General features: G+C 38.8%; 1 protein-coding gene and 1 long non-coding RNA gene across 3 annotated transcripts in view; one reads left to right on the forward strand and one right to left on the reverse strand.

Moving 5' to 3' along the window:
* Positions 1 to 23783, forward strand: part of zgc:172282 (leucine-rich repeat and fibronectin type III domain-containing protein 1-like protein) — an 844427-nt gene that overhangs the window by 342007 nt on the left and 478637 nt on the right. The gene's annotated exons all lie outside the window — the stretch shown is intronic.
* Positions 18867 to 19435, reverse strand: LOC117509640. The gene is made up of 3 exons (XR_004560459.1): positions 19403 to 19435; positions 19107 to 19112; positions 18867 to 18993 (listed from the first exon to the last, which is right to left on the reverse strand). It is a non-coding gene; the product is annotated as an uncharacterized LOC117509640 (long non-coding RNA).

The raw sequence follows: 23783 nt of genomic DNA on the forward strand, positions 1-23783 counted from the left end.
TTTAAAAGTTGGTTCATCTATTCTCTTTTTTAAGTGTACCACGCGTTTACTGTATATGTGTGCGTGTGGCCATCGGCAGGACGTATGTGTGATGTTCTGCCCTGATCGTGGCGTTGTCAGGTGCTCAGACATCCACGTTTTTCTGCCCCTGTGAGGTTAAGTGCAGTGATAAAAGGTGTCTGTCATAGCGAAGCTTTCACAGGTCATCGCCACAGCGTGGAGCCACACAAAATGTTCTTTGATAGACAGATTTGCACTTCATTAAATCTAAATTATAATTCCGACTTTATTCAGTTCATTTGGTTGACGCCGGACTTTCACTCTGCTTTGAGTTCTGTTTGACTCCACAGACATAATTTGACTCAGATGTATGCATTATTTTTAGCTGCTTTCACGTTTTATAACTTGCCATTTTCCCCTCTTTCTGTGTTGCTTTGTGTTACCATATTCATGTGCTACATGCATTTAAATGTAAAAGTGCATGCACATTTGCATATTCTGCTCCTTGCAGCTGCTTATTTTTTTATGAGCTTTGTTTCATTTTTAAAATTAATCAGTGTATGAAGAGCTTTTGTGCTCGACTCAAATTTAAATTACATCATCGACTACATTAAAACTTCTAATGGACTCTATCTTGACAAACGCAAGGTGTAATCAGGTAATTCTGAATTCTTACAGTCGTGTCTCACGAGAAAAGCAGCTTTAGTAATCTGTTGATTAAATGCAGTCTGTGATTAGCAACAGCTCCTGGTAACCATGGTGACAATTTCCTGACTTTCAACATACTGTATGCTGTGTTTAACATTTTAGCTGAGTGTTACTAAATTACTCCAGTGATACTAATCCTTATTCAGTCATGCACACAGATTAAAATGCATTTGTGTTAACACTGAGAATGTGCATTCGTACATTCACTGATTCACTCCAGCACACTGCTCTTTAAATTGCTGCCCCACCCCCCCACCCCGATACTCAACCAACAGCAGAGCTGGAAGCTGTGTGCATCCAGAAAGTATTCACAGAGCTTCACTTCTTCCACATTTTATGTTGCAACCTTATTCCAAAATGGAGTAAATTTATTTTCCCTCAAAATTCTACTCACAACACCCCATAATGACAGAATAAGTATTCACATGCTTTACTCAATACTTTGTTGCACCCTTGGCAGCAAGTACCGTCTCAGGTCTTCTTGAATATGATGCCACAAGCTTGATGCACCTATCTTTGGGCAGTTATGTCCATTCCTCTTGACAGCACCTCTCAAGATTCATCAGGTTGGATGGGGAGTGTCTGCTTACAGCCATTTTCAGATGTCTCCAGAGATGTTCAATCAGATTCAGGTCTGGGCTCTGGCTGGGTCACTCAAGGACATTCACAGAGTTGTCCTGAAGCCACTCCTTTGATATCTTGACTGTGTGCTTAGAGTCAATGTACTGCTGAAAGATGAACTGTCGCCCCAGCCTGAGGTCAAGAGCGCTCTGGAGCAGGTTTTCATCCAGGATGTCTCTGTACATTGCTGCATTCATATTTCCCTCAATCCTGACTAGTCTCCCAGTTCCTGCCACTGAAAAACATCCCTACAGCATGATGCTGCCACCACCATGCTTCACTGTAGGGATGTTGCCTGGTTTCCTCCAAACATGACAACTGGCAATCACCCCAAAGAGTTCAATATTTGTCTCATTAGACTAGAGAATTTTGTTTCTTGTGGGCTGAGAGTCCTTCAGGTGCCTTTTGGCAAACTTCAGGCGAGCTGCCATGTGCCTTTTACGAAGGAGTGGATTCCATCTGGCTACTCTACCATACAGGCCTGATTGGTGTATTGCTGCAGAGATAATTGTCCTTTTGGAAGGTTCTCCTCTCTTCGCAGAAGACTGCTGGAGCTCTGACAGTAACCATCATATTCTTGGTCACCTCCCTGACTAAGGCCCTACTCCTACGATCGCTCAATTTAGGCATGTGGCCAGCTCTAGGAAGAGTCCTGGTGAATCCGACCTACTTCCATTTACAGATGATGGAGGCCACTGTGCTCACTGGGACTTTCAAAGTAGCAGAAATGTTTCTATACCCTTCCCTAGATTTGTGCCTTGAGACAATCCTTTGACTTCATGCTTGGTTTGTGTACTGACATATACTGAAAACTGTGGGACCTTATATGTAGACAGGTGTGTGTCTTTCCAAATCATGTCCAATCAAATGAATTTACCCGAGGTGGACTCCAGTTAAGTTGTAGAAACAAGGATCAGTCAATCAAGGATGATGAGTTTTACCATACTGGCAAAGGCTGTGAATACTTATGTACATGTGATTTATTACTTTTTTAATGAAAAAAATAATAATAATAAAAAATCTTTTTTTAACATTGTTATTATTGTGAGTAGGATTTTCTGGAAAAAAATAATTTTAATTTTTTTTGGAATGAAGCTGTACCATAAAATGTTTAAAAAGTGAAGTGATGTGAATACTTTCCGGATGCACTGTATAGGACGGGGTTCAATTTCAGGTCTGTGCTTCAGGCTACCTGTCTCTGTTCTTGGTTGAGACACTTCATTTGCAGTATCTCATTCCAGCCAGTTATAAACCAGCCTAGGTTGGGGAAGTAACCTGTGATGGACTGATGTTCCGTCCAAGGGGAGTCATAGATTTGCATTTGCTTCGCTCCATGGAATTTGATGATAGGAACCTGCATGATGGACCTCAGAGCCTGGATAGGACTTGCTTCTTCTCCATGCACAACCAGGATACCCCCTGGTGTGTCAGTGGAGGTGCAAAGGGTTTGAGAAAATGAAATTTTAAAGCACAAATGCTGACTGTGATGGTGTGAATTTCTGTCGTCGTAATGCTTTTGATACAGTGACATCCAAATGTTTGTGATCCTTACACTTAAACACATCTTAAATTTATTTATACACCACAAAGACAAGCTATTTAATGTTCCAACTGATAAACTTTATTGTTTTTGTGCAAATATTTTCTCATTTTGAAATGGATGCCTGCAACACATTTCAAAAAAACTGATACAGTGGTGTCTTTACCACTGTGTTACATCACCTTTCCTTCTAACAACACTCAAACGTTTGGGAACTGAGAACACTAATTGTTGAAGCTTTGTAGGTGGAATTCTTTCCCATTCTTGCTTGATGTTCAACTTCAGTTGTTCAACAGTCTGGGGTCTCCGCTGTCATATTTTGCGCTTCATAATGTGCTACACATTTTCAATGGACGACAGGTCTGGACTACAGCCAGGCCAGTCTAGTACCCGCACACTTTTACTATGAAGCCACACTGTTGTAACACGTGCAGAATGTAGCCTGGCATTGTCTTGCTGAAATAAGCAGGGACGTCCCTGAAAAAGACGTCGCTTGGATGGCAGCATGTGTTGCTCCAAACCCTGGATGTATCTTTCAGCACTGATGGTGCCATCAAAGATGTGTAAGTTGTCCATGCCATGGGCACTAACACACCCCCATAACATTACACATGCTGGCTTTTGAACTTTGCACTGGTAACAATCTTGGATGGTCTTTTTCCTCTTTTGTCTGGAGGACACAACATCCATGATTTCCAAAAACAATGTGAAATGTGGACTCATCAGACCACAGCACACTTTTTCACTTTGCATCTGTCCATTTCAAATGAGCTCGGGCTCAGAGAAGGCGGCGGCGTTTCTGGATGTTGTTGATGCATGGCTTTTGCTTTGCATGGTACAGTTTTAACTTGCACTTGTAGATGTAGCGACAAACAGTGTTAAGTGACAATGGTTTTCTGAATTGTTCTTAAGCCCACGCGGTACGATCCTTTACACAATGATGTTGGTTTTTAATGCAGTGCCGCCTGAGGTACTGAAGGTCACAGGCATTCAGTATTGGTTTTCGGCCTTGCCGCTTATGTGTAGAAAGTTCTCCAGATTCTCTGAATCTTCTGATTTTATTATGGACTGTAGATGATGGAATCCCTAAATTCCTTGTAATTTAATGTCGCGAAACATTGTTCTTAAACTGTTGGACTATTTTTTTCATGCAGTTGTTCACAAAGTGGTAATCCTTGCCCCATCTTTGCTTGTGAACGGCTGAGCCTTTTGGAGATGCTCCTTTTAAACTCAATCATGACACTCACCTGTTTCCAATTAACTTGTTCACCTGTGGAATGTTCCAAACAGGTGTTCTTTGAGCATTCATTAACTTTCCCAGTCTGTTTTGTTGCCACTGTCCCAGCGTTTTTGAAATATGTTGCAGGCATCCATTTCAGAATGAGCAAATATTTGCACAAAAAGGAAAAAAGTCTATCAGTTTGATATCTTGTCTTTGTGGTGTATTCAATTGAATATAGGTTGAAAAGGATTTGCAAATCATTGTATTCGGTTACAACATGAAATAAATGAAATAAAATTTTCAACGACAGCAAAGAGAATGCATAAGTATGCTTATCCATTCACCCTATGTAGGGTGAACCGTAGGCTTCCTTTTGACCTGCAGCCACTGGGTTTTTCGATACTTACGTGCCTATACGCTGGTTCATATCCAGAAAAATTTACCACATTGCCAAAGTGTTGAAGCTGACACTCCCTTGCAATGCAAGCAACTCTCTTCAGAGTCACAATAAATGCATAAACTTGGCAAAATTGAGCCATGTAAAAATATGGTGCTCCGGACAGTTTGTCATATCCTCTGTGGAACTGCGTCGATTAGTCCTGGATCTTTACTGCACTGTCAACATCATTAGCTCACAGCAGCTACACTGATGTGTTCACTCACTTAAGTGGCTCCAGTGATGAGACAGTGAGAGAGTGGGAATGAAAAAGTGAACATGTGCGTGCTTTAGCATCTGTGAGTTTATGCTGTATTATTGCAGAGAGGAGAAGAACAGATGGGTTTCTAATGAGAAAAGAGAATGATTTTTATAATGATATTCTAATAATTACACTGTATTTGAGGAATGGAGGACGGTGGGTGAGTGGAGCAGAAAGGACAAAAGAAGGAGTAGAACACAGACAATTCAATATCTTTCGGCTTTGCTTGTCCTTTAGGCTCACTACTTTTATTACTTACTTGGAGTTAAACATGCAAAAAAAATTTTTACTCTTTAATGAAGCTGGTCTTCGAGACATGCTGTACATTTTTGTGTCATTCAAATCATCCCACGCTGGCTCACAAACAAGGTTTTGAATCAATACAAGGAATGAGAAAACAAACCAGAAACAACTGATCTGTTGCTTGGAACAAAACCAAACCAGAAACTTTTTCAAGTGCCAGAACAGAAATGTTTATCTGTAATAATGGTAACTAGTTAATTGCTATTTTTTCCTTCTCTTGCTACAAATTATTTTTTACTTGAAATACTGTATCTGCACATTGGAATGTCCCCCAATTGATCCTCCAACCCCCTTTTCATAAAAATTGGTTAAATGGCCACCCTGAATTAATTTTTAGTTTTTAATAAATTTGCTTAAATGCCCAAGCTAAGATATAGATTTTGTGTCCCAACACATCATAAAAAGCAAAAATTAATGAGTTTTCACAACTTTGTTTCCCATCTTACCTGTGATGATGTCAACACTTTGCACCCATGACAAAGATGATAATTTGAGAATTTGCATTTCAAGACTTGTGCACAAGGCAGAACAGATCTATTTGTGATTTATTTTTTTAACATATGATGAAATTAGATGCTTTATTGAAATGTATGGAGGCCTGGGTTTAACCTCAGTGTTGTGTTTCCCCACTCGGGGCACAAACTCACAATCTCCCAGACTTGAGGCAGGCACTCTAACCATGAAGCTAAAACCCATGGGCTTGAACCTCTGTTGCTAGAGCATGTTTATTGGTATTGGGGAGTGAGGTTTACTGACTTCAACTGCACAACGACTTCTCCTACCATGTCACAGGGGCATTCCAACAAATATAATATTGGCCGTGCTTATGCAGCTGCCCACTTCCTCTTCAGGCAGAATTTCATACGGAATGCCCAGGGCATCTTGATGTGCAAGTGTGGTAATTTGGTGCTGAGTTCACTTCCTTTCTTCCTCTAAACATCATGCACATCTTTGACTGATTTATAGAAATTAACCAAAAACAGGCGAGCCAAATAAAATCATTATTTCTTCTATGCAGTCGTTGACTTTACCTGATATTGTGTTACTCCTTTAACAAAAAGCTAAATGAGTCAACACAAGCCACAAGATGCAGTTATCACGATACACAATGTATCGTTCCACTGCCAAAAGAACATTTTTGTTTTTTGTTTTGTTTTTTTCATGAAATTGGAGTAAGAAACATGGATTTTCAAATGGCTATTTTTGTTGACCTGCCAACAAAGGGGGGGAAAGAAGTGTGTGGGGGGGTCTTAGACAAAAATCTCAAGAGACTCAAATCTTTGCCCCATGGTGTGTTATTCAGTCTTCTAGGATTAAAAGTAAATTTATTAAATCTTACAAAAAGAGCTTTTTTTTTTTCATTCTTTATCTTTTGGTTGAAATAGGAACTTTTTTTAGCCACTCTTCCTCCACATTGGTTTTTGTTGTGAGACTGTTACATCATTAATGACATGACACTTGAACAATTGTGAACAGTTTTGCAGGATTCTTTTTTGTTTTGCTGTTTTGTTTTTGGCACTGAAGCTCAAAATGGCAAGTGACAAATAAACCAGAAATTAACATGCAGTGCACTTTTCAGTCAGGATTCGATGTCAAACACACCGGGCTGAAAAACAAGATTTAGTGTTGAGCACAATGGCTTCACTGTGGTGCTGAGCAGCAGGTGAGAGAGATGCCCGAGCGAAGGTTCAACGGAGATCATTACTAGTGGAGTAAAAGAGTGAGAATCAGAAAAGGAAAAAAAGGGTGGAGACATGCTTGCCTTTCCCTTCCTTTTCTTCCTGAAGTGTGACAGGGTTCACTGCCTTCTTTATCAAAACTGACAACAGATGCAATTGCAGATGGTCTGATCTGTGTGGTGCATTGTGGGTATTTCCTCCCGGTTTAAGTTTGTCCGCTTGATCTCTGGGTTTATTTTTTCACACTGCCCTTTTTTTCCCTTTTATGTTCAAAAGCCGGTGTATTTGTGAGTTTGACTAGCATTAGCATAGCCCACCCAATTCTAAGTTAGTGGAGCAGAAAGAAAGAGATGCTCCAGACAGAGAACAACCAAATGGGATAAAATATTTTATTAAGGACTTTAGTGTGGATAAGCAGTGTAAAGGTTCAAAACACAAATGAAAGAATAATTAAAGAATGGCATTATAATCATTGTTTTTCTTTAAATATATTAAAGGTATATGGCCTCTGGGTTTTTTGACATTTAAGTCATCAGAAGAATTTTCTTTGCTGCTGCTATAATTTTATTTTTAAATAAGGGATTCATAACATGATGTTGCCACTATGATCAAAATTCACACTGTCCGAGAACAATTTAGAATTTCTCCCCCTGAAGGCGAAAATTGCAAGCAAACAGACGGGCACGACTTACATTTGAAGGGATGTCAGATCATATGCTTCCCCCGCCTGTGTGAAAGATGCTGGGAAGCACACGACAACTGCCAATCAGAGTGTAGAAAGGCAGCATGGCATCAGCTGGCTGCTTGCTTGAACAAAATAAAACAAGATGATGGAGAACACTCTGAAACAGCTTATTTCTGTATAAATCTAATGAGTTTCTCATATATTTTGTAAATGTTAGCAAGAAATAAACACTTCTAAATCTAAACCATTGTTTTGGAAACCAGATAACACCTCTGAAATAATTTACAAGGCATCTTATGGATATTAGCGTGCACATCCCAGGAACATGCATCATGCAAGTGAATCAGTTCACAAGTACAGTGGTCCATCATTTCTCGCGGGAGTTACATTCTAAAAATAAGCCGCAATAGGCGAAATCCGCAAAGTAGTCAGTGTTATTTTTTTACAATTATTATAGATGCTTTAAGGCTGTAAAACCCCTCACTACACACTTTATACACTTTTCTCAAACAGGCATTAACATTTTTCACTTTTCTCTCCTGTGTAAACACTCTCTTTTTTCTTCTGGGCAAGAAGATTATAAACGGACACACGCAGAACACAATGCGCGTGCTCTCCCTTCACTCACTGACTCCTGGGGTACGGATGCGGGACCCACAAAGAATCCAAGTCATGGCCATGGAGCTCTGCGGCTGCGGTTACCAAGACCATGCAGCGGGCGCTGCGGATTTTAAGGCAAGACGCCTATCCTTGCGGGCTAGCGGAGCGCTCCGTATCAAAACAGTAAGCGTAGTCTCTAGACCTGTTGCCAGAGTTGTCCGCAGCTCCGCATAGCAGACAGGAGGGCGGTGTGAGTGGCCCGCTGCGGCGCTTACCGAGCCTGCAGACTCAGTAAGCGCATCGGAGGCAGTGAGAGCAATCACGGTGATGCTGACCGGTGCCGCGACTGGCCCGCCTGAGAAGGACGCAGAACAAGATGCGCTGTTAAAAAAAAAAGCATGAAAAATTGCACTAAAAATAATCTGTGAAACTGCGAGGCCGTGAAAGGTGATCCGCGTTACAGCGAGGGACCACTGTAATCTCAAAACCTCATGCATGCGCGCGCGCACACACACACACACACACACCCACACCCACATATACTTCCTCCTGTAGACAGCGTAAGAAGAAAGACAATATTTCCATATTATATTTGAATTAAAATGAGCTGTAATTTTGTAACACATTGCAAAAGTAAGCCTACATTTTAATATTTGGATTTTGTTGGTAAATTTTGTCAGGTTTGTGACATTTGAAAGGCCATATAGCACACCTGGGCATTCTACGGCCTGTGGGCCATATCCGGCCCTTTGACTGACTTGGACCGGCCCACAAATACCTGGAAATTAAAGAATAAAATCAGGTTCTCCCCAGACAATGGAACTGCGCCACACTGTTACACTGCCATCTAGCAGCGCTATAGTGTAGTGTCATCTTATGATGTTTTAGCGGGAGACGGTGGGAATCTAACGGCGCCAAACCTGCTTTTGTGGGAACTGCCACATAAACAACTTCAGCTCTTTATTTTATCCTATTTACATACAGATGATACAAACCATGACAAAATGCAAGCGTTACACAAAGCCAGATGATCAGAGGATGATCTCTGCATGTTTTTTTTCGTCTTGGGGGGACCACAGCCCGTGCGTGGCACAGCGATCGTCGGGCCATCTGGGGAGGAGGCACGCCAGCGTCACGGAGGCTGGTGCACAGCCGACTCAATCAGCGCTGACTGCCGCGGAAAGAACGATGCTGCAGCCTCTGTGAACAGGGAGGCTTTTATGAAGAAAACAGCAGAGCAGAATTTGAAATTATTCAGGTACTGAGACACACTTTGATATTTCGTGGCTGGACAGTTGCGTGGATTATTTCCATTCTTTTATATTTTAAATGACATGTTGCACTGAAATCAGAACATTTCCCAGTGTTTCTGACAGCGTTTCTTAGAGGAAAACATCCCAGCACACACTTAAATGCTGCAAACATTAAAAACGGAACCACAGATTAATTACCAAGTTTACATAACTGTGATGTCGTGTGATGCTGACTCATTGTTTAAGTGATAACTGTTAATTTTGAAAAAAAAACTGCATCAAGGAAACATTCTGCATGCACATCCACAGCGGTGCTAAAACGGTGTCCTGCGACACAAACAGCAGCGTCACCGCACGTTAGAATCCAAAATCCGACACTCTGAAAAAATTAAGAGTTTTGGGGTGGAGTGTGTCGCCTCCCGTCTTTCTGCAGCTTCTGCAAATCCGCACCTTTACTTTCGAATGGAAACTCAGAAGCGTCATCATCGGACGAAGCAGTGTTCGTTTCACTGTCTGTCAGCCAGCGGGATGTTTCTGCTTTTCCTATAATGTGCGTGTAAGATGCACAAAGTAAAAGGCAGAGTAATAAGACATTTTCCAGTAATGCACCTGCTCACTCGCGGAGGACAGCTGGACTTTTTTGTTTATATTTTTATTTTATTTTTTGACAATATAGAGGGGTGTCAAAATCTGAATCACGAGAACAAGGTGAAATTTTCACACTCTGAAGTGACTGAATGCTCCCAGCCTGGTGATATTGTGACTTCGCAATTCAAACTTTTCAAATTGAGAATTATGCAGGGAAATGTGTAAAAATGTCTGGAATGTCCCACATTTTAAATTGTCTTTCTATACACTCTTTTTTTTTTGTTTCAAATAAGTTTATTGTACATTCATAACATGCTGTGTATCAATGAAACACAAACATTTTAGATAAATTCAACAGAAACAGTATTAAAAGATTTCCATTTTTCTCTTTGGACTTCAGGACACAGGGTCAGATAGGACCCCGAGCGGAAGTGTTGCGCGCTGTGATAGTTACCAACAGCACTGCTATACTAAAAATCTGTAATCAGAACATCAAACAGTTTGTCAAAACAATGCTATTTACTACTTATTATTTAAGAATAAAAACATTATTGTGCAGACTTAAGTTTAGCCTTTTGGCCCGGCCCTCTACAATATTTTCAGTTTCTTATTTGGCCCTTTGCAAAAAATAATTGCCCACCCCTGCCACATGGCTTTAAGTTTATGGTTGTCAAGCTGCGAGGATGCATGGCACAAGAAGTGGGTGGACTCAACATGCAGTGAAAGAGCGAGTGGATGGAAACACTAATTAGAAAGAATCAAAGTGAGAGACAAAAACACAAGGACAGGTGCAGGAGAGACGACACAGTCAAATGGGATGAAGAAAACTGAGAACAAAGATAAACCAAAAACCGAGGGCAGAATAAAATACTAATAAGAAAACTAAGCATAAACATACGAACTGAAAAGTGAACCATCAGAAAATAAATACCACACAAAACTAGGAGGGAACTAACCATGGCTGAGGTATGCAACTAAAGAAAACAAAGTGGCTAAACAAACTATAAGCAAAACAGAGACTAACTGATTAACACAAAACAAAACCCGATACTTCGGTATAACAGATAATTCCACATGTGATAAGAACGAAAAATAAAAAAACAACAACAAAACAAATAATTACACAATGAAAACACAGACTGGCTCGACAAAACAAGAATGGGACTAAAAAATGGCTAAAATGTACAGAGTAATAAAGACACAACGTGGCAAAGTAAAACATGACAGAGAATAAACATGTGACAAAAATAAAACAACTATTAAATCAAGACCGGGGTGGAAAGTGGTTAAAAGAAAGGGGGAAAAATAACATCATGACCCCAAACAGGACTGAAATTAATTATTTTGTAGCCGTTATTAGTTATTGAATTAGTTAAGAAAAAAAATCTGAAAAGTGTCTATTTTAACAAAGAGAAAACAGTTTTTCCCGCATCCTGAACAGCTGCCCCTCACACATGGCTAAGACTCATGGGAGATGCTGTCGGTCAGTCCTAGCATAAAAATGTGGATGACTGTGTTTAATCCATCCATCTTCTATACCCACATACACCAATTAAGGGTCACGGGGGTCAGGGGGGTGGAGCAAATTCTTGTGTGTGTGTGTGTGTGTGTGTGTGTGTGTGTAGTCATATCACTGCTGCCTCATAGCAAGAAGGTCCTGGGATCACTTCCTACCTGGTCCTTTCTGTGTGGAATTTGCATGTTCTCCTCATGTCTGTGTGGGTTTCATCCCACAATCAAAACAGGCTTATTTAAGGTCTGCTCTGTTTTTTGCTCTCGACCAAAGCAGTATCTACACATCTCAAGTTAGTCCCCGGGCACCAGACTGTGGCTGCCTATTTGCTCTTAATGGTTGCATTGTGTCTAATTGCACTTATGATGGGTTGAATGCAAAGGACAAATTTTGTTGTTTGTATGTATGTACAATTACAATAAAGGCCCTTCTATTATGCATTTTTTTGTATTTGTTCTTCATTGATGGACAAGCCATTGGGCATATGTAGTTGCCAGTTGATCTACTTTGATTGGTAATAACTGTTTTTAAAATCAGTGAATCAATATTTGCAGTGGTGGGCACAGTTTCAGTAATCCGATAACCGATAATTATCAAAGATAATGTTTTCATTATCGGATTATCTTTTCAGATAACTTTGAAAACCATTATGGGACTAATTAGCTTCCGATAATTTTTAGTCTGATAACGGGGTAAACAAAGCTGAACAGCTATAAACTCTTATAAAATTTAAAATCAGTCGAGCACCTATCTGTTAAATATTTCATAGCTGATGTGTAGTTCTACCCTCTGCAAAAAGAGGAGAGCAGCTTCTAGACAAAACCGCTCTATCCTCTGCAGGCAAAGGAGAACTGGTCACAAAAAAAACCTAATTTCTTTTAACCCCATACTGATATGACGGCAGTATCACCCAAGTCATCCAGAGGCATACATTTTTAACTTATGGTTCAAGTTTTAACCAAACTAAACAAGGTATTTAAATTAATATTACATCTGAAGTTTTACAAAGTGAAGATATCAGATATATGTTTTAGTTTTAAAGTAATGTGCTAATTTTTAAGGTTTTAGTGTGGACATGCTGTGTGTCCATGTGCATCATGGGTAGGATAGGGTAATCTCAGTACGTTCACGACATGAAAAATGCATTTGAGACACTCTGGTCAGGCTCCATGGATAAGAGCATTAAACTCTAGTGCCTAAAACTCTTGTGAATATATTCTCTAGATTCATAGACACTATTGTATTTGCGTTTATAAAATTCCATGCATCTTAAACCTAGCAGAGTAGCAGCAGACATAGATTATCTGGAATTTTGTTTTGGCAAGTCTCTACTGCCATCTACTGGCCAGTAGTGTTCATGGCAGTATTCGAACTGAAGCTGGGCTGATATTTTCTGTATTCAGTTCCAGCTCAGCTGTACCACAGAACCGCACGGTGTAAAAGTTCAGAGTGCACGATTTATGTTCTCACACACACTGTACGTTCAAAAACCACACGTCGGACTTGTGTTCCCAGAAGCAAAACGTAAACAGAAGCTTTTTTTCCAAACTTAATTTACAAAAACTCTCGATGGGAGACATCAAAGTAAAAAAACAAAAAAAAACAAAACAAAATTTACAAGACAGGTCTGCGGTGTTTGCACAGGCACAGTGTGAGAGGTGGTTGTGAGATGTAAAACGCAGCTCATTACTCCATGTATACTAAATGGTGCAGGACGTGCGATTAACCTGAAACTTGGTGCGATCCAAAAAATTCTCTCACCAATGAAAAATCAACTGATAAAGGGCCAAAACTCGCACTAACACCAGTAGATCATGGCAGCGGTCTATTTTGACACCAGTTATATCAGACGGTTATCTAATTACAACTTGGCTTTTTTTTTTTTTTTTGAAAATGCCTGTTTTTACAAATAAAAAATGGAATATTTTACAAAAGCACATTTATCTGTAAACACCAACACACGACACACATCACAATAACATGTTGGTTTACATAATCAACCAACCAACCAATCAGTGTTTAGCGGAGACACATTTTACCCAGAATCCTTTGCGATCTGTCTGTGTTTGTTGCAAAACTTCAGAATTAGTGCATTATTCAACATTAAAAGATATATGTTATATTTTAACTTTGCACAAATTACAGAATTGACATTAATGGAGTTATTCTATCAGTATTAATTTTATTTATACACCAAACCATAACTCAGCATTGCTTTATTTTCCAAGACCTGGGCTTGACAGCAGCATTGTAATTGAGTAGAGTTGAGCTTTATGGTTCCTCTCAATTGCTTCTGTGCTGGAAGCCATGTAGTAAATAAAAAATTCCAGCAGTGGGCAAGATGTTCAAAGATAGAAGTGCTGGCTCATTGTTTGGGTCTGTTATCACTTTTGATGCTTTCAGAAGTGATCATGGTGTTAAAATCAAAATCACTTCGTTAGGAGTTCCAAGTGTACCAGAGACAATACTGTAATTTGTTACCTGTAACTTCTGATACATTTTTTGGGTGGTTTATCATTTTATCTTTATCAAAGATAACTTTTCAGTTATCTGATTATTTGTTATCGAAGTTAATTTTTTTGGTTATCTGTGCCCACCACTGAATATTTATGTAACCCAATACCAATCGCATCATCTCTTACACATCAAAATGTGACATCTATCTATAAAGCAAGAAGCATCTCTGTGTGTCTATGTGGCTCACATATCTCTCTAACTCTTTGTCCGATTGACCTCAGCTGTTGGATATGGCTTGCGCATGGCATGATGATGTGCATCCTTTATTATGAAAACTTTTGGGATTAATTTTCAAAACCTTTATTTTGAAACCTTTATTTTGATTAACATTGTTAATCGTACTTCCAAGATGGCATGGCTCACTGATGTTACTGGTAGCAATGTTCAACTACATCAGATAATTCATGTTGCTTGCACCGTTTCACAATAAAACATTTAATGCCAGCATCCCAGCAAATACTTTTACTGTGAAAAGCATGATGTCAGTGTTCCTTGACTGAGTTTAACTCGACAACACTTTGGAGACATTAGCTAAAATCCATTTTTTGATAACATCAATACATTTCCCACTGTCTTTACAATGTTTCATTAAGTACATAAGCTGAATAAAATATATTTTCTCACAATTTGTGCAACGTTTTGTTAAGTACATAAGCTGAATAAAATATTATATTTTTCCACAATTTGTGCAATGTTTCATTAAGAACATAAGCTGAATAAAATATATTTTCCCACAATTTGTGTAACATTTCGTTAAGTACATAAGGTGATTAAAATATTATATTTTTTCACAATTTGTGCAATGTTTCATTAAGTACATAAGCTGATTAAAATATTATATTTTTCCACAATTTGTGCAATGTTTCATTAAGAACATAAGCTGAATAAAATATATTTTCCCACAATTTGTGTAACATTTCGTTAAGTACATAAGCTGATTAAAATATTATATTTTTTCACAATTTGTGCAATGTTTCATTAAGTACATAAGCTGAATAAAATCTTAGATTTGCTGTAAATTCAAGTATATACATGGCATAAACTGTGTTTAGGAGGTGAGATAGTGATTTGCTGTTTCAAATATTCTAAATGTTCTGCTACTCCATCAACATAATACTCAAAGTTGGGGAAAAACTGCCAAAAAACCCTTGTAAAAACTAAGACAATTGTGCAAATGCAATTACGTTGTGTAAAAAAATTATTTCTGCTCTAATATAGTACTTTTTTCACAGATCTTTTCTTCTCTGGTTGTGAAAGTAAGTGCTAAGTGGCTGATATTACCCCCCATTGTCAAAATTATTCCTAAAAATGTAAAAGTCAGACTGAGAACGAAAGCTGCAGAATGAGAAAATGAAAAAAGAAATGTATGAAAAAGAGAGTGTGAGAGTATTAATTTCTCACCTCATATTAAAAAATTGCTCCCTAACATAGCTTGACTCACTGTCTTACTGAGGGCATAGGAACTGAAGATTGCAGTTTCTGTCTCTCGTCTATAAAACATCCAGAGTATCGGATTCGAATCTCAGCAATGGCTGATGTGCACTAAAACAACTTAATCCATTAGCCCAAACATTATTATCACATTGGCTTCTTTTGTTCTTGTCCTCTCAACCATCTTGGTAATTCAGTGTAATGGAGGCTGTGTTTGTTCTTAGCCGGATCAGCTTTGGCCACAAACACACTGTGAAGTGCAGTGTAAAATAAACACTGAAAGTCATCCGGTCACTGATGATAAGCCTAATGGTTTCTCACAGACAAAATAAATAAATAATAAAGATTTTGCATGGAGATACTGGAAATATCGAGTTATGGCTTTAAAAGTACAACCATACAACTAAAGCACAAAGCAAAAGTTAGTCTTTGCACAAAGTGGTTAGTCTGTTAAAGTTTTGTGTTAGCTGACTAAAGTACATAGGTACAGAGGGGGCTAATCTTATTTTAGTCAACAAAACTTTGGTGTCTTACCTCAAAAAATTTCAGATATCATGTCTCAACACTTGATGGAACACTCAAGAGCACCCCTATGTCCCTTGTATTCCTCCAAAAGGAGAGCTTCCTCTGCTTTTGGCCATAGTTGCAGCATACGATGGCTGTCATGAAGTGTTCGTGACAGTTCTCACATTAGTCACCGAGCGTCACTGTTACGCTGAGCAGTGTTGTGTGCACAAAAAGGCTTGATGGAAGTGTAGAAGAAGAAACTGAAGAATGAAACTGCTAGGCTAAGTGCTCAGCATGTCATTCTGCAGTTCCTATGGGTTCGTAAATGTTAATAAAGCCAGTTAACGAAATAAAGGCTGGATAGTTCATGACAACAACCAACCTGGAAGTAAACAAAACTGTCTTCACATTGGAGCCGTCTCTTGGTAACGCCACACGCGAGGTCATTATGCCCGTGAAAACTGTCAATTAACGTAAGATGGCGTCATGTGAAACAGTGATTAGGTGGATAATGCTGGATGACTAGCCATAGTTGACTAAGTAAGTTTAGTAGAATGAAAGATTAGAAATGTTTATGAAATGTTATGAAATTGTTTGAATGGATTGCTGATGGGCACTGTTACAGTTGTTCAAGGTAATGAAACCAGGAACAAAAATGAAAACAGTCTTTTTAATGTCCAGAACAGAAATTCGAATTTGATTTGAAATCATTTTAACTGGCTAACACTATTTTATTTTTGTTCTTTTATTACAAACTAAATATTTTGTACTTGCAATACCTTACATGTGAGTTTACTTGTGTTCACCTGAATGTTTCATACATATTTTTACTTTTTGTTTTGTTTAATTATTTTTTTCATGGAAATTAGGTTGAACTGATTGCTGGCAGACTGGAGGAAAGAACATGCTATGCCAAAGAAATTCAGGTTCTCAATTTAATGATTTGTACTGAAACATTAGTTTAAGATGAAATATTATATTCTAAAGAATTGTCTATGTTCATCTAGTAATGCCAACCAATCCAATTACAAATGTTGTTGTTTAAATGGAAAGCATTATATACAATAAATTGTAACAGTGTTACAGTTTGCTTTTTCCAATTTGAACAACCAAGTTTTGTAGATCCACTTGACATAACCAGAAGATGCAAATATAGTATTAATTTCAAAGTGTGCCGTAGACCTCTTAAAAAAAAAAAAGGTCTGTGTAATTCAAAGTAGCAGCACTAACCACATGGGACTTAAAGCTGTAGCACCAGTACATCATATCACAGAGCATCCTTGGATACACCTACTTTTGGTGTGCTCAGTCTAACAGCAGAAACAATGGAGGGAGTGGAAATCGCTGTGGCAGACCAGTTCCTTCCAGCGGTGTCAGATGTTACCCCTTCCATGAGCATAGTATGAGGCTCAGACTCAAGCATTCATTCTCTTTGCTGGGAAGGTGCTCCGAAGGATTATTCTTAACACGATTCCTTTCCAGATGCTTGCTGCTCTGTGACTGGAACAGAATGGGTTCACGCCCAGGAAGTCAACTATTAACCGCTTTCTAGACCTGCATGAAAGTCAGCACTGCTTTTTTTTTTTTTTTTTTGCAGCCTATATTGATTTTTGCAAAGCATTTGACTTGGTTGATTGGACTTCTCTCTTGGACATCCTGAGATTTAATGGGATCTACAAGTTACAAAATGGTAAATGGACTGCATTTATATAGCTCTTTTCCATCTGCATCAGATGCTCAAAACTCTTTTCACATCAATGCCTCACATTCACCCCGATGTGAGGGTGCTGCCATGCAAGGCGCTCACAACACATAGGGAGCAACTTGGGGATTAAGGACCTTGCCCAAATGTCCTTAGTGATTTTCCGGTCAGGCTGGGATTTGAACTGAGGATCCCCTGGTCTCAAGCCCAACATTTAACCACAAGAAGACCATCACCTTCCCTACTGGAGTGCTGAATGGAGTGGCGGTAGAGAAACTACAATTCAGCAGGGGTGTGCCCTGGCTCCTACACTGTTCAATGCTTGCATGGACTGGGTGTTGGGTAGGGCTTTGGAAACCACTGACGAGGGTGCTTTTGCTGGTAAAGAAAGGTTTACTGACCTTGACTTCACAGATGATGCTGTGATCTTTGCAGAATCAGTGATACTCTGATTGTAGCACTTGAGATGCTGAGTTAGGAATAAAAGTGTCTACATTTGAGATTGTCCTGGATCAAGACTAAGAATCAGGATTTTAATGATTTCCTGGTGTATAATAAATGTTATTGTGCTGTTTTGCACCTGTCTTAACGTAACCCTGAGAATTTAATTTTGTTTTAGCACTCTGGGGTCAGTCTGAACTGGGAGCGAAGAGCTGGATGTACTTGTTATTATTACACTGATAGCACGACTTTGTTTTCGTAGCCACTAACGACTGGGAGTGAAGCATGCTGGGATCATTCTGAACTGGGAGTGAAGAACTGCTTTTATTATATCTTTGAAATAACTTTCAGATGCCTGTTGATTAAAGAAATTATGTGCGCCAGGGAGGTTGAGTTGGCCACTCACCCTCCCTTCGCGGACACACTAGAAAAGAGGGAGTAGAACCATGCTTCAACAGAGTCTGCTGCGGGTTAACGTACGAACGCCCAGCCGGTTGACAGGCACACTCTGCTGAAGGTGTTGGCTCTCCACCTTAAAGGCGTCACGGTAAGAGAAAAATGCGCTGCAACCACTTGTGTTTGATGTAACTGCTTTTGTGGGGAATAAATATACGCCTTTTTATTCTAGCAAAATGCAGTCTGTGTGATCATTTCTGTGTGCCGATCTGACCGAACCTTGTGTTTCAAAACACCTGGTCTCCATCTTCAGAAGTGTATCTGTATGTGGTGAAAGAGTTGAACTAGTATAGACATTCACTTATCTCAGCAGTGATATACATGTCTCTGGTTCCTTAGATTTTGAGATCGAGAGGCGGTATGAAGTCATGAATTTGTTGGACAGAGGTGTTTGGCAATGCCAATATGTCTGCAGGCAAATGAAGGTCCAAGTTCTTAGGGTCCTGGTGCTACCTGTCTTGCTGTATGGTTTAGAGACTTGGATGCTCACCAAAGACCTGAAGCAGTTATTAGATGTCTTTAATTCTAGCTGTCTTCAGAGGATCTCTGGTTACAAATGAGCATTTACTAAGAGAGAATAAGATGAGGAGTACCACTTGTATTGGCAGTGTATGGTTTGACATTTCGGCCATGTCATACCACGTGTCTCTCTGAGTGTTGAGGACCCCAATAGCTTTACATGAAAATTCAGTAAGGTATATCTTATATATTATATTCCAATTCTAAGGTGGAACTATGCTAGTATACTAAGGTATATCTAAAAAGGAAGAGTAAAATAGAAGAGTAGAAAAGAGTAGAGTAGAGCCACTTAGATGCCTGGTCTTGAGAACCAGGGATGTTTTTTTCATATTTCACACTCATGTTGTTTTTCTAACTGCAGTAAGATCATGAATACATGTCCACTGACAATTTTGTTTTAATTGTATACAGCAGCATACTGGCAAATAAAGAACAAGAGATGAAAGTGCTGACTTTCAGCTTGTGCTTGTAAGTGCCGCATGTTTTAAATTGGCTGCTCAGCTTTCTGGTGAACATGTGTGTTATTTAGATAAAAAAAAAAATCATGTTATATTTCCTGGAATATCTGATGGTTAACTACTGCCCACGTCTTCTCTCAAAAAACTCATATGCATTATTTGCTTTTGTGTTTTGATTTCTTCTTTAACAGTTTTATTGAAAAAAATAATTGTGCATCTGCTTCCAAATTGAATTGACTGTACTTTGATCTTGGCTAACCTCTCCAATAAATGTATTTGAATTAACCAGAAAACTAAGACAAATGACAACTAATTAACAACTGACATAACTAAATCTGTGCATCTCCAAACAACAACTAATAGACAAATGAAACAACATTAAAGTTGCATGTGGGCAGAAACGCACACTCATGCACTGTATCCCCTGCTGGTGACTTGTTCAGTCAGTTGGCTTGTTGTTGGCAGATCAGTGTCATAGATACAGTGGCTTGCATACGTATTTAGCCCCTTGGTATTTCAAGGATTTTAATTTGTTTATGGCATTTCAAATTCAAAAGGATTTTCTTAAGAAAAAAAAAAAACACCTGAAAGTTCAGCTACAATTTGCCAGAAAGTACATCTAAGATGCAAGCCTAGATTTGATGTTTTGGTGAAAGAAAATCCTCCTCTGTACCACTTCATCATGAAGCTATATAACTGCTGATGCAAAATGCAAAACTTGCACTATGCATAATTTCTTCAGTCACAGCCAGAGAAGCCTATAACTTATTCAGGGTTGTCTGTGTGTCTTGGTGGTTTTCCTCACTCTTCTCCTTCTTGCACAGTCACTCAAGTTTTGAGAACTATCTACTCCGTACAGATTTACCACAGAGTGCCATACTGTTTGTATTTCTTCATAATTGATGTACATAAATTCCAAGACATATTCAGTGACTTGGAAATGTTCATGTATACATCCCCTGACTTGTCTGAAGAAAACTGGCAATAGAGCTGATTATTTACAGGTATTATACCAAAGGGGCCCATTACTTATGCAACACATCAGCTTGGCTTTTACATTTTTTATTAATTCATATCAAGTTGCAAAAATTTGATTTCAGTTTGAGTTTAAGGAACATAATTTTCCAAATTGTTTTATATTGAGAGGCCTGATTTAATTTTGTATTTTAAATACCATAAACAAATTAAAATGCGATGGGCCCTGGGCATTTGAATGCTGAGTTTAAACTGTCCACAAGACTGTCTACTGATTGGGCATTTTCCAGATGTGACGCTAATATATCAGGCAGTCTAGCTTGGAATTCAGTCATAATTGAGGAGTTGATGTGTCGCCACAATGATTAATAAGGTTGTTGTTCCACTAAACACAGCAGCAAAACTGTAAACTTAATTAGTGAGCGACCAAAGACCACTGAAGCAAGAGACATGATGTTAATATTTGTGACAGCAATACTGTGTGTTAGAACCAAATCCATGGTATTTCCACTAATGTGTGTCGAATCCTCAATGTATTGTTGGAATCCTAATACATCCACAATTTCCATAAATGATTTGCAGAGTGGATCAGAAGGCTTATGTATATGAATGTTGAAGTCACCAACAATCAGAATGTTATCTGCTCTGGTTGACAAGTTAGAGAGAAACTCACCAAATTCATCTACGTAAGAATTCAGAGTATGAGCCAGGGGGTCTACTGTCCAATGACAAAGTAATACAACTGATTTTTATTCTTCTGACCTTGGCTATAAATAGCATCGTGGGCAGAGCAGGGCATCAGATGTTCAAACAAACTATATTTATGACCCCCAACAGCTAATAAACTAAACATAGATTTATAAATAAAAGCAACACCCCCGCCTTGCATCACGAGGGATAATGGGAGGACAGCAGTAGGTTTAAACCAGGTTTCATATAACCCAGTCATATCTAAGTGGTGATCCATAATTAGATCATTAATCAACCAGTGACCTTATGTTAATGAGACCCAGACTAAGGACCTCAGTGGGGTTGGCAATTGGACTGTTTGGATTTAGGGGTGGTTCCAGAGTAGCATATATAAGATGTCTAGAAGTAGGTTTAGGTTTGAGACATTCCATGTGGGTTGTAGGTATCAGACAAAAAATATTTGATATTGCCGGAACAGCCAGCAGCCCTTCCTCAATTTCACTGTCATCCAATGTTGTAATGGGTATTAGGTTTCCAAGGCATATCCCTTTATGCTTTTTATGGACACCTCTGCAGAACCAGACCACAGTCTCAACTGGATAAATTTCCCTTCCTGTCACATAAACTGCACTATCACCATAGTGGATTTTCTGCACTAATTTCCCCACTATGCTAATGGATTCCACACCCACATTCATCATAAGACTTGCAGGGTCTCGAATTGCCTGCTCCCTGGCCTACTGTAAAGTCCTAATGGTCTTTAATTTGCTTTTTACCCGAGGTCATCAAATATGGCCATCAGGTATTGCGAAGGCTTTTCGTCCATCCGTTTTTCGGTGCTTAGCATAAGTCCAGTCCTGTTAAAGCCAGACTCTTGAAATTCACAGGAAACATTCTTGGGACACAGACCTTGGACAAGTTCAAAGATGGCTACCTTGATGTATTTTAAGAGGTATTTCAAGAGGTTAAAAAGTCACATTAGGTTTCAATTTGATCCGTTTTGTTTTTGAATGATGCAGGTGACAGGCAATCAAAGTAGAGCTGACATCACCCTCTGGTCTTTTCAAAACCACTTCATTTTGTGTGTTTACATACATGTTTATCATATAATATGTAAAGGTTAGCGAGAATAAACACTTCTAAAACTGAAAACACTGTCTTTGGAACCTAATAATACCTCTGAATGTATTTACAAGATATTTCGCTGAGGTTAGCATGGTCACGTCAATTACTGATGTAGCTACTTGCTAAGAGCTTCAATTATGGTATATTATGTAAAAGCTAGCGAGAAATAAACACTTCTAAAATTGAAAATGCTGTTTTGTCAGGATTCGACCCATTCAGGGCCCTGGTCATGGTTTTATCATTTTGCCCCACTTCTGGTTTTGTTTATTCTGTCTGTGGTTTCTGTTTATCTTTTGTGTTTTATCATGTTGTTATGCTCTGTTTATGATTAGTTTTGTATCGCCTGGTTGCCATGTATTTAGTTTTGTCTTTGTTCCTGTCCGATCTGTAGTTTGTTTTTCTTTATTGCTCATTGTAATGCATTTGTATTCTCTTAGTCATGGTTCCTTTAGTTACTTCAGTTCCACTTTAGTTTTTGTTTATCACATCTACCGCTTTATGCTTTAGTCACTGGTTTAGGTTGGTATTTATCTTAAGTGTTTTCTTTTGGTTATGTTCCTTTAGTTATTTATTGCTTTCTCTGGTTATCAATTATTCTGTGTTGTCCTTCATTATATTCTTTTGTCACTGGTTTAGTTTTGGATCTTTTATTTTCTTGGTCAGCTGGTAATCGGTTATGGCATTTACCTTCATACTTTAATCTGTATCAGTTTGGTTCTAATCTAGACTTTGCTTTTGATTTTCTTTACTTGCACTCTGCTTTGTACTATAGTCATTAGTTGTTTTTTCCCTTTAACCCTCTGGGGTCCGAGGGCATTTTTTGGACAGTTCACTCGCCTGGGATAAATGTTTTATTATTGCTGTTAACAGCTCTCCCTGCATCCCACAATCAAGTTTTATGTCTCTTTTTTTCAGGAAAACCTGTGCTTTCAGAATATATATGTTTTTGTTGTGTTTTATAAGTGTAATAAAGGTTTACAATCAAAAATAGGCAAGGAAAAAAAATAAAGCGAAAAATAATTTTCCACACACATTTATTCAAAACACACAGCAAACAATAATAAACAAATGTTTTGACGCTTTATAAAGGTAATTTGAGGTCTTGTGTGAAAGACTGCACAACAAAAAGGTTCAAACAATAAACACAAATGCACATTTTGAACAATATATACAAAATGGTATATGCGTGTTGTTGTCCATTGATATTGTAAAAAGTGCTTTACACAGAGAAAACAACAGAGTTATCCATTAACGTTCACATGCAAACTAGTGGAGCAATCCTGATAGTTACACACTCTTTGTTTGAGCACGTGAAATTGTCATCAGAGGCTCTCGTCTGCTCCTGCTTTCACTGATCACTGTGCGTAATGGCGCAGGGTGCACTGAGTATGTACTAATAGTATGTACACATTGGAGCACCCAGGGGGCTATTCAAATGGGCCAACTAGTAACACATCACTCCTGAAAACGAACTTTGGCTTTTTACGTGAGGTAAATCTGCCCTACGATTGGATTTTGGAAAACCATGTGACGGTTAACCAATTCCGATTGG

This window comes from Thalassophryne amazonica, chromosome 4 (genome assembly GCF_902500255.1).
Source record: "Thalassophryne amazonica chromosome 4, fThaAma1.1, whole genome shotgun sequence".
Lineage (NCBI taxonomy): Eukaryota > Metazoa > Chordata > Actinopteri > Batrachoidiformes > Batrachoididae > Thalassophryne > Thalassophryne amazonica.